The following is a 12,107-nucleotide window of genomic DNA, read 5'->3' on the forward strand; positions in this document are numbered from 1 at the left end:
TTTGACCATGTTTTGTCTTGTTTTGGGCCTGCTTTAGTGATTTGGGGCCTTAAAAGTTCGATCGGCCCAATCAAATTTCATTTTCGCTGCGAACTTTCCTTGGAAAATAGTTTCTAAAGAAAGTTCGCTTGAATTTCTTTAGAAAATGATTTTTGTACAACCTATAGCAACTGCAAGTGAATTTGTCTTCTTCTGATCGAAATTCTGCAATTAATTACTTAAATGAACTATAAAATTGTATCAAATTTGTATCTGGAAATAATGGTGAAGTATAGCTTATATCAGTTGGATGAGGGTGCACTGCTAATGATCTCTCTCTCTCCCATTTCGGCTGTGGCTGTTTCTGCTGCTGCCACGTGCTCCCGCGTCTCATGGGTAATCTTCTGTGGTCGTTGTTTTCCATCCGCGATCTTCATTTAGTTCATTGTGTTCTGTTGGGTGGAACCAAGTTTTGAAGACAGAGAGAAAGAGATCGAGAGTTGCTTGAGTTGTAGTCGAGAAGTTGATCGACCCGGTAAGTTCTGTGTAAAAGGTTGGGACCGACGTTGCCCCCTCTTCTACATTAGAAGTGCTGATGCGCTTTCGTTTCTCTCTCGCTCTTTTCGATTTCTATCTGAAATTACTCTGTTTATTCTACGTTACTATTTTATTCTCTTATATGTTTAATTGGTTTTTTATCTGTCTGTTATTTGGGGTTGAAAGAGAGAGGTGGATTTATCTTATGTTGATTATTTGCTCAACTTACACAGTGAGAGTGAGAGGGAAACGAGATTGTGGGTCATCGCACACGAGTGTGACCGTCACGCCTTCAGTGCTTACCAGCTCTCAGACGACATCGTTTGGTCTTGTTCTTCACTTGCCATCGGCTATGTTGGTTCCATACTTCTCGTGAAAATATAGTCACATTCGCCACCACTTCAACACCGGATCGATGGAGAGGGATGAAGTGTTTGTTCCTAAACCTGTTGGCACCCCTAATAGCATAGAGCTAGTATGACATGTCACGACTCCGAAATTTCAAGTGTTAAACTCGAAATCGAAGCCATAAAAAACTCTAAAACAATCTTAATAAATCGAAATCATCTTATAGTTACAGCGTATCATTACTGAGTTCATAGTACATCTCAGTCGAATTGATTATTACAAAACCAATTTATAATTCAAGCATTATATCAAATGGAAATGTAAAATCCTCTCAATCCTCATCACAAAAATAGAATAAAGATTACTTCGAAATCTTCGGTATAGTCCTCTAATTCTGCTAATCTATACATGTAGAACTATCATCTACACCATCGAATAAGTGCACCGGAATTGTAAACACAAACCTGGTAAGCTTTGCAGCTCGTATAAGTAAAACAACAGTAAAACATGCATAGTAATACAAGGGAAGAATTTGAAAACATTTAATTATAAATGTACTCATGAGTCACAGGACGACCCATCTAGTTGTTCAATAATATCTGAAAATATAAGTGTTCATGAGAAATCGGGCAACCCATCTGTTTACCCAAATACAATTATAATACGGGTACTCATTAGACCCAGGTACTCATCTGTTACCCCTCATGCAGTACGCCGTCAGACATTAGGCTACCTATCTGTCACCCAATATCTAAAAATATGGGTACTCATAAGCAAGTAACTCATATGTTACCCCTCATACAGTACACCGGCAGACAGACTAGAGCTCTAACTGAATCGTAACTGTCGCCCAGCCAAGGCTAGGTTCCGACATGCCAACACGTCCGAAGACAAAAAAACGTATTAACATAACTCAAGTTAAAACCACGTATAATACATTTCTCACATGTTATTGCACAAAAAGACAAGCGATTCATGCTTAAATAAAATAAATATCAATGCTATAAATAAACTCATTTGGAACTAGAAATATGACAATATATAATATAGCAACTCATATATATGTATCGATTTTACCATTTATACACATACACAACCCACTATATCATATACATATCATAGTTTGATCTTTTAAAATAAAGCGTAATTATGAATCACCACTAACGGTAGACTCGTCATAGTGAGATTTACTCACCTTATTTTCCTGAGCATAATTCCACAATACCGAAAACAAATCTGTAACTTGTTTAGTCGATCACCTAGATTGGATAAGAAGTGATTAGAAACGTTACCTAAACCTCAAACGTCGATTTAGTACTAATGTTACTGATCAGCAATTTACGGTGTTTACGTAATTATTGTTCACGTATTACTGTTCATGTATTATTGTTCATACATGTACTGTTTGCGTATTACTATTCGTGTATGTATTGTTTACGTATTACTGCTCCAGTAAATACTAATCACCGATTTACTATTTTAAAAAATTACTTTTACAATTAATGTACGTAAACTACTTTTTACATTTACCGTACAGAAATCACTTTTTACAAAAATTTAATGTTCGAAAAATAATGTTCACACTCCGCCGCACATGGCGGCGCGTGGGGTTCACGTGCCACCTTCTGGCAGCCCCGCCGCCCAAAATCTCTCATTTCTTCTCCTCCTCCCTTCCACGACCTAATGCCGCTTCCCTGGACCTCCACAACCACCCACGCGCCGCCACAAACGGCGGCGCGCGCCACCTCCAACAACTCCATCTGTAACGACCCCAAAATTTTGAGTATGAAAACTCAAACTTTCAAAGTCGTGAAACACCAAAACAATCTTAATGAATCGAAATCATTTTAAATGCCACAGCGGATCACTACTGAGTTCACAATACAACTCAGACAAACCAATTATTACAAACCAATTTATAATTCAACATTACATAAAAATAGAAATGTAATAATCCTCACAATCTCTCACAAAACCCACAAATAAATCCTCACAAGTTCTCACACAAATCCACAATAAAAACCTCACCACAAACAGGATAATGAACGACTTCGAGTCTTCAGAGTTGTCCCTCGATTTCTACTAGTCAACCTGCGGAATTATCCTCTACACCATCGAATTGGTGCACTGGGATTGTAAACACAAACCCGGTAAGCTTTACAGCTCGTATGAGTAAAACGAAAATATAACTCGCATATCAATATATACGAAAATCCACAATTCAACAAATATAAATGCACTCATGAGTCAATGAACGGCCCATCTGGTTGTCCCAAAAAATATGAGAATGAAAGTGCTCATGAGAAATTGGGCAACCCATATGTTTACCCAAATACATTTATAATACGGGTACTAATGAACGCTGGTACACATCTGTTACCCCTCACGTAGTACACCGCCAACATTGGGCAACCTCCTGCTACTCAACATCCAAAAATATGAGTACTCATGAACCGATAACCCATTTGTTACCTCACATGTAGTACTTCGGCAGACAGACTAGAGCTCTAACTGTATCGTAACTTTTGCCCGGCCAAAGGCTAGGTTACGACATGCCAAACACGTCCGAAGACTGGTCCGAAGACATAAACACGTCCGAAGACAAAACGTTTTAACAAACTCCATGTTAAAACCACATACAATAATCATCACCTCATATTGTACAAATCAAAACACATGCTCGATATTTAAATCTCGTCATCAAAATGACATAATCACGATAAAATCATAATAGTATATTATATAGCAAACTATATATATGTACCTATTTACCATTTATACAATATATATATATAATCCACTATATCATATACATGTCATATTCCATCCATAAAAATTATGCAAAATCTTGAATCTCCAAAAGGGTATATTCGTAAATATGTGAGATTTTTACTCACCTTGTCAACTCGAGCGTAATTCCACAATTTCCGAAGGTAATTCATTTCCTTGATTTATCAATCACCTTGAAAAGATAAGAAAAGAATTTAGAATCGTTTCGTAAACCTTTAAATGCCAAAACAGTAATAATATTTTACTATTCACGTATTTACTGTACAAATACACATCAATTACGTATTCATGTACGTGTACATACTGTTTACGTATTTCTATACGTATGAATACTATATAAATGTAAATACTATCTCAGTAAATATTAATTACTGATTTATTCTTCTGAAATTACTTTTTTATATTTACTGAAAGTAATTTATATTTACATTTACCGTACGTAAATCACTTTTACATTTACCGCACGTAAAAATAAATTACAATTTTACCCTTCGAAAACACTGTTCACGCGTCGACGCACGTGGCGGCGCGTGGGGTACACGCGCCGAGCCTAAGGCCGGCGCGTAGCATGCCACCGCCGCCCCCAAAATCCCTCTTTTCTTCCCCTCTACCTCTCCACGGCCTCACGCCGCCTCCTACCCCTTCCACGCTTCCCCACGCTCCACCCAAGGCGGCGGCATCTCCCCCAAATCCCTCCTCCTCCGATCTCCTCTAAACCTCCATCAATCCATCCAAAAAAAACCCAAATTCCCACAACATCCAATTAGATAGAAATCTCACCGATTCCCGGCCTTGGGAGCGCCGGAGCTCGTCGGAGAGTACGAACCGACTGGGCTCGGTTCTTGCGAGTCACGTCGAGGCTTCACGGCGGCGCTGGAGACCGTGGCTTGCTTGGAGGAGGACCGCGTCAAGCTTGCGAGGCTGCTGGTGTCGACGGTGAGGGACACGTCCCTCGGAGGAGGGAGATCGGCACCGGAGGGAGAGAGGGAATAGAGAGAGAGAGAGAGAAAAAAAAATGGGAGAGGGAGGCGCGGGGTGTGGGTGTGGGTTTTCAGAAATGGAAACCCTAACTCCAATAATTAACTATTTATACTAGTTTCTAAAATCGGAAACTAACTTCCGACGTTAATAACTTTCATGTACGACTTCCGATTCGAACGCGTGACGCGTCCACGAACTCGTATCGACGAGCTCTACAATTTTCGTGAAGGAATTTTTTTTTGCGACCGAGCGACGGAATAAAAGTTGATATATTCGTTGCGGAACGTAACGTTTTTCTAATTAACGTTCAGAGAACGTTTCCGTTTTTGTTTCGTAAAGTCGCAAACCACCAAATTCATTTTAATTGAATTTCACAACTTATAGAATTCAAATCAAAACCAAATATTGTTCTGAAAAAAATAGGGTTATTACACCATCCAAAACTCAACAAAACGACAAACACTCAACATGAAAGATGAAGAACATGTAGAACTGATCACAACCATACCTTCGTTGCAACCCAGATCGCCGGGGATTGGCTGGAAAGTCTCAGAGTTTCCAAGCTCTCCTCCACTGCTAAAACCTCCGATTTCGTGCTACACTCCACCCAAGGGTCGATTTGTAGGGATCTATGGCTCCATTCACCGGCGGCGAAGCTTGAATCGACGGCAAGATTTTTTCAGAAATTGTCGTTGTCGGCGAGGCTTCACGGCGGCGAGGGAGGACGCGTCTTGCCTGGGGGAGAGAGAGGTCGAGCTTGCGAAGGCTTAGGGACCGGCGGTGAGAGCCACGCCGGCCGGAGGCGGGAGATTCGGCGGAGGATTTTTTTGAGAGGGAGGTCGAGTCGAGAGGGGGAAAGCGGCTGGGGGGAGAGAGAGAGAGTGAGAGAGAAAGAGAGAGAGAGAGAGAGAGAGAGAGAGAGAGAGAGAGAGAGAGAGAGAGAGAGAGAAATTTTTGTTTCTGGAAACTAGGGTTTCCAAAAATTTCATTTTATTCAATTTCCAAAATCGGAAACCAACTTCCATCGACAATAACTTTAATATACAACGTCTGATTAAAGTGCATGACATGTCCACGAGTTCGTATTGACGAGCTCGACAACTTTCATGAATGAAGTTTTTGAAAACGAGCGACGGAGTAAAAGTCGACTCCCGTGTTGCGGAAACGTAACGTTGTTAACTTTTAAGCTTCGGTTTCATTTCGTTTGACATCGTCGATTAAAGCGACAAAATGCGATTTATTCAATTTCCAAGATTTCATACAATTTGAACCCGAAAATTCGGGGTATTACATCGCATGCCACCGAGCATAAGCATCACTCTCTAGGCAAATCTACAAGTCACTATGTGGCTCAACTATCATATCCATAGCGTACCTCGTCATACAAGCTTTGTAATGATAGTCGAAACTTACCAAGCACCACTGGAAAGTCACATTTCAGGCTTCATCAAGATACCACCGGGAAGTCACATTTCCGGCCTCATCAAGATGACTCCATAGTAAGCCTAGATGGGCACTTGTCCCACATTGAAGAATATGTAAATGAGATGGGCTCCCTCACCTATAAAAGAGACCCCTCATCCCACTTAAAAAAGGGGCGAACCACTATTTGTATAACTTAAGGCTATTTGCCTATTTCCAGTGAATTCAAGTGGACGTAGTCTACCCCAAGAGAGGGAGGTGAACCACTATACTTCTTGTGTCAAGCTAACCCTCATTAATAAGCTAACTAAGTGTATTAGCCTACATAGTAATCCTACGTTAACAAAACCCAAATCCAAAATTTCATGGTACTATTTATATTTGAAGAACCTTTACCAAGTGTGGACGTTCACACCATGCGAATTCACCCATTCTGGCGACCAGTAATGCGTAATGAGAGCGTGAATGGTGCCCACTACACTCTTCATCCTAACGCTTTTGTCTGTATCAGCCGGAGCTCTAGCACTGGCCTGGCCAGAATCTGTAAATTTCCATAAAATTGTAGATTCGGACCGGCATTAGAGTTCCAGCCGACACAGACAGGAACGTCAGGAGGGAGGAGTGCGACGGGCACCATCCGCACCGTCGTTGCATGTCGCCGGAATTACTAAATCCGCACCTGAAACGGCAGTGAGTCCTTTATAAACTAGCTTATAATATATGAGTGGAATAGAACATGACGATATATAAGCTATCCAATGTATTGCTTCTAAGTAAGCAACTTCAGGTCTTAGTTTGTTTTCTAAGTAAATTTTATGTTCCTTTGTTTCGTACTTTTCCACCAGTTAGCTGGGTACAACCGTACAACAAGGTTGATCAGTATTATCTTCACCCTCACACTCGGTTGGCCATTTTACTTGGTATTTAACGTGTCAGGTCGACCTTATGATGGTTTCGCTTGCCACTATGACCCTCACGGTCCTATATTCTCCGACCGGGAAACCCTTCAAATATTCTTCTCGGATTTCGGAATTTTGGTCATTGCTTCTGTACTCTACCGTCTTGCTATGACTAAAGGATTGGCTTGGCATGTATGTGTTTATGGGGTGCCATTACTTATAACAAACGGCCGGGTTTCTTATGTTGATCACGTATTTGCAGCACACACGTACCCTTCACTGCCGCACTACGACACGTCGGAATGGGATTGGTTGAGAGGAGCTTAACTTGTCAACCGTGGATAGAGACTATGGCATGGGGTGCTCGATCAATAAGGTTTCCCATAGCATTACAGACCGCGCGCATGCATGTTGTTCGTCATCTCTTCTCTACAATGCCACACTATATATAGCAGTGAAGCCTATATTGGGAGAATAGTCAGAACACTATGGTTTTGATCGGACTCCGATTTACAAGGCTTTGTGGAGGGAGGCTAAGGAGTACTCTTACGTTCAGCCGGATGAAGATGCTCCTAATTGCAAACGTGTTTTTTGGTACTGCAATAAGATCTGACTGATGAAATGTTGCTAGCTAGAGTTGCCATATCCTATGTGGATGCTTTTGGCGTTCATGAAGGTAATGAAGCTGTGACGCTTGTTTAGCGAGTTTAGGAAAGGGTACGCTGTTTTTAATTGATTTTGTGTTTGAAACTCTCGTCTCCTTTCCATTAGAATCGGCTTAACTTGGTTTAATAGAAAATGTTACATGATCGACTCGATGCAATGCACATCTAGCTTTTCCTTCGTTCAAATAGACCATGCATAAATAATTATACCGTGCCTTAATTCCTATATATATATATATATATATATATATCTGAGTATTGATCTGCTGTTGTAAAATTTAATCATATTGAGTTTTAAATTAATTGGAACTCACATCCCTGTATATATGGTAAAACAGCAGTGCACGTCCACTAACTCTGAATTAAGTACGTGGCAATGTGCATGACTAGCTCAACTTCGAATCATGCATGTTCTACTCAGAAATAAACCTAGCTACTAGCTAAACGAGTAATGTACGATTAAATCTATATAATACGACACTCCTTGCATCTTTTGGTGCATCGATTCATGATGGCATGTGTTTTCCATTGGAGAAATAAGTCCCATAAAAGATAAAGAAAATGGGAAAATGACTTTTCTTATGTAAATTATATGAAATAAATGAGGTAGATATATCCTTAGTAAAAGATAAATGTATCATCAAATATCAGGATTAATCTACTATACATCAATGTATGTTATACATTTTACATTCAACGGTTGACAACAGATATTAATTTTTTAACCACACTCACAAAATAATATTAACATTCGGATCACGCATACATTGATGTATACTAAAATTTTCTCAAATATCAAGCAACATGTTCAAACATGAGATTCGGAGTCCCGGACGAGATCTAAAATAGCATGTGCACCTCAGATACTGTAAATTTATGTAGGCATATATGTGTGTGTATATATAATTATCAAAAGAATGACCCAAACAATAACATACCATTTTGTAATACGTTGCCCATGCCAGTATTATACTATTATTTGATATAGCGCCATATTCTTCTTCTAAGTGGAAAGTTACGAGTCCATCCCACTGATGACTAGTTGTAATATTTGAATTATTTTTCCGATTTATGCTTCCATAGTTATATCTCATGAACTAAACATCGGGATTGTGTAAAATATAATATTTATTTACCGATTAATTACATAGTTACTGGTTACCTAAACTGCTGATATTCATTTTTCTTTTCTGTTTTTTAATTGATTTATTTATTTTTATTGTTTACTCTATTAGATGCCTCACCATGGAATATGTATATTTTAGTGAGATTTAAACCTATGACCTCAATGTTACCAGTTAAACTACAGACTCTTCAACAATGTTATTAGTTAAGCTACTCAACCAACTAAATCATAGCTCACCGCATAGACCAAAAACAAATTATAGTCGAATTCCTTCAAAATATTACGGACTCTTAAAAAATTGCAGACTCAAATTAATATAGGTAGTATTTAAAACAATGCAATCGATCAATTCAAGGAGTATGATGGTTTTATTATCAAAACATATATGTGTATATATATATATAGTCCGTCTCTGCTACGGACGTCCGGACGATCCGCAATGTGCAGATTCGGCGATTCCAACGACCGGCGACACGCAACAACGGCGCCGACCAGCACAACCACACTCTCCTCCTCCTAGCACTCATGTTTGTGCCGACTGGAGCTACAACGCTAGCCCACGGTGGCCGGAATCTCGACATTTCAAGTTTCTAGGCACCGTGCAGAGATTTTGAGATTCCGGCCGTCGTAGGCTAATGCTACAGCTCCGGCCGGCACAAACAAGAGCGCCGAGAGGAAGGGAGTGCAGCTGTATTGGTCGGCGCCGTCGTTGCGCGATGCCAGTAGCCGGAATCGCTGAATCCGCATGGTACGGACTGTCCGGACATCCGCATATGAGAATTTCTATATATATATCACAAATGATCATATATAGACCTGTAAATCTCTTCAATATGCATTACAATCCTCGATCAGATGGGTTGAACCCCAAACATATAGACAACAAAAGGGAAAGCCTGCAGTGTGCCTTTTGTTCTAATTGATCGAATATCTCCCATAGACAAAATTCAAAAGATGTATTATTATTATTATTATTATTATTATTATTATTATTATTATTATTATTATTATTATTATTATTATTATTATTATTTTGATATAATGAAAGTTAAAAGATGTATTATGAATTACAAATTACTTAAATGGAGAAAGAAGCAAAAACTTATAGCTCAAATAGTTCTATAACTTCTATCAGCTGAAATCATAGCGGTCATAATAACTCAACATCACTGATCTACAGATCTGCCTTTACTCCAGGTATTCGGGATTCTATTTCGTACTCCTCCATTCTTCGTTTGGTGTGGTGGCTAACATGGCCACCCAACGCCGGGCCGCTTTTGAATGTTCTTCCACATTCAAGGCACTTATGTTCCTCCCTAGTGTTTTCCCTACCAGCAAGCAGCTCATGCATGGGCCTCACTGAAGGTGAAGAATTATCAAGATCAGTAGTAATCTGGACATGAAGGGGTAAGGAAACAAGAGTGCTAGATACAATGTTAAAAAAAATCTATATGGTATTCTTAAATGGCCTAGGGTATAATACACCTTTCTGGATTGTTTTGGGTGGGAAAAAGGAAACTCTTACGATAATGGTAAAATTGAAACTATATTTTTGCTGGCCCTGGCACAAATGCATATATTAAATATAGGGAATATTATATTTAGACAATTAAAGAAAATATCATTAATTATAGGAATTGAAGTAAATTTCTACAGAATGACCATCTCATGCTCTTAGGGTTTGAGCGAGCGCTGCCCTGGGCTAAGTTCATTGTACAGACCCAGGTACCATAAATGGTAATGCCAAACCTCGAGCATGGCTCCAGCTATCCCTCACATGCGAGGTCATATTTCCTGCGGTTTGGTTTATCCTTTTGTGGTCATCTTTTAAGCCGGAGGGCAATGGTTCTAGGAGGTAACGGGGTTGTGAACTGGTGGCCTAGAGTGCATCGTAAGTGTCCGTTTGAATGTGTAGGCGGATGAGATCTGCCAGATGGGCTAGTCGATCATCTTTATCTTGTTTATGGAATAATAGATGGTTGATGTTTCGATTTATATATTTATATATAATGTAAAAAAAAAAGGATATCAGAAAGAGATGAACAATTTATTTTTATTAACTCGTTTCTATTTCCCAAATTATATTGACGCTACTCCATGCATCATTTTGTATGCAAATGTTCTTGTAATTAATCAACTAATTCTTGTATAAAACCAACGACGTCCATGCATGATAATATATATCTTTCATTATTAATGTTTACGGACGTTAGAGTGAAATATCTACGGGCATGTAAACAAGAATCTAGCAACGAGCTATATATAAATGTTGCATTTATATTATTATTACAACCGTACAAATTAAATAAGTCATATAATCAATAACTAATCACAGGTTTATTTGGATAACGAAAGATTTTAAATGTTTTAATGTGATGATTGGCAAGCGGTATGCATGTAGTGTCGTACGTTTTGATTTACGAACATTCTTTTTTCTTGATCATTTAGTAGAATTTACGAAATTTTTGTAAAGAAGCTAGAGTACCTAGTCTACATCTTATTCGTTGTATGTTAAAATCTAAAGAACTAAGCCTGGCTTAATTATGTTCTTTAATACATTATTAGGCAAAAACCGCCATACGTACTTGCCGCTCATGACCAATATATATATATATATTGGATACGTATACAACAACAACTGTATAGGATTTAGTAAAACCAATTTTACAATAATCTAGTGGGGAAATTGTTGTATGAAATGATGTATATATACTATACATTAATTTTATTGTAAAGTTGTAAAATGAGTTATCACATAGTATTATTTTCCTTAAAATTATAATTGAGTCATCAAACTTGTAATTATAACTTTGACAACAACTCAATTACTACTTTCAACATTAATATTATCATTTCAACTTTGAGGACAATATTACTAGTTCGATGACTCATTTTATAACTTTAAGAAAAAGTTGATATGCATACTATGCATCGAGACACCATAGCGTAACTCATTCTGGTGTATCTGTGCGCTGGATTTTACATTAATTAGCTATTAAATCAATTTACATAAGCGGTCAAGGAATTTATTGTCCGACATATGTGCCACTTATAATGTTGTAGTGGCCGGTCATGGCGATGAACTCTATCCAGATTTTGACCTCTGCATCTGGCCTATGTTAGGATTAAATATGCATTTAATTTTTTTGGTATACGTTAGAGCTGTCTATATGTGCTAAAACAACAATAGTAAGCAACACAGTCACGTTCAAATGTCAGTAGCTGATCATGGAATTCATGATCAACCATCATTGGATGTAAATCCAAGGGTTGAAAATAAAATAACTCAATTAAAAAAAATTCTCCTCACCATTAGATTTACATCCAATGGTGGTTGAGCATGAATTACATAGTCAGCCA

The 12,107-nt window shown here is 38.5% G+C and overlaps 1 pseudogene; it reads left to right on the forward strand.

The window, feature by feature from the left end:
• The first annotated feature begins 261 nt into the window (after positions 1–261).
• LOC126787571 (omega-6 fatty acid desaturase, endoplasmic reticulum isozyme 2-like) lies at positions 262–7,569 on the forward strand (annotated as a pseudogene).
• The last annotated feature ends 4,538 nt before the right edge of the window (positions 7,570–12,107 follow it).

This window comes from Argentina anserina, chromosome 3, assembly GCF_933775445.1.
Source record: "Argentina anserina chromosome 3, drPotAnse1.1, whole genome shotgun sequence".
NCBI classification, from domain to species: domain Eukaryota; kingdom Viridiplantae; phylum Streptophyta; class Magnoliopsida; order Rosales; family Rosaceae; genus Argentina; species Argentina anserina.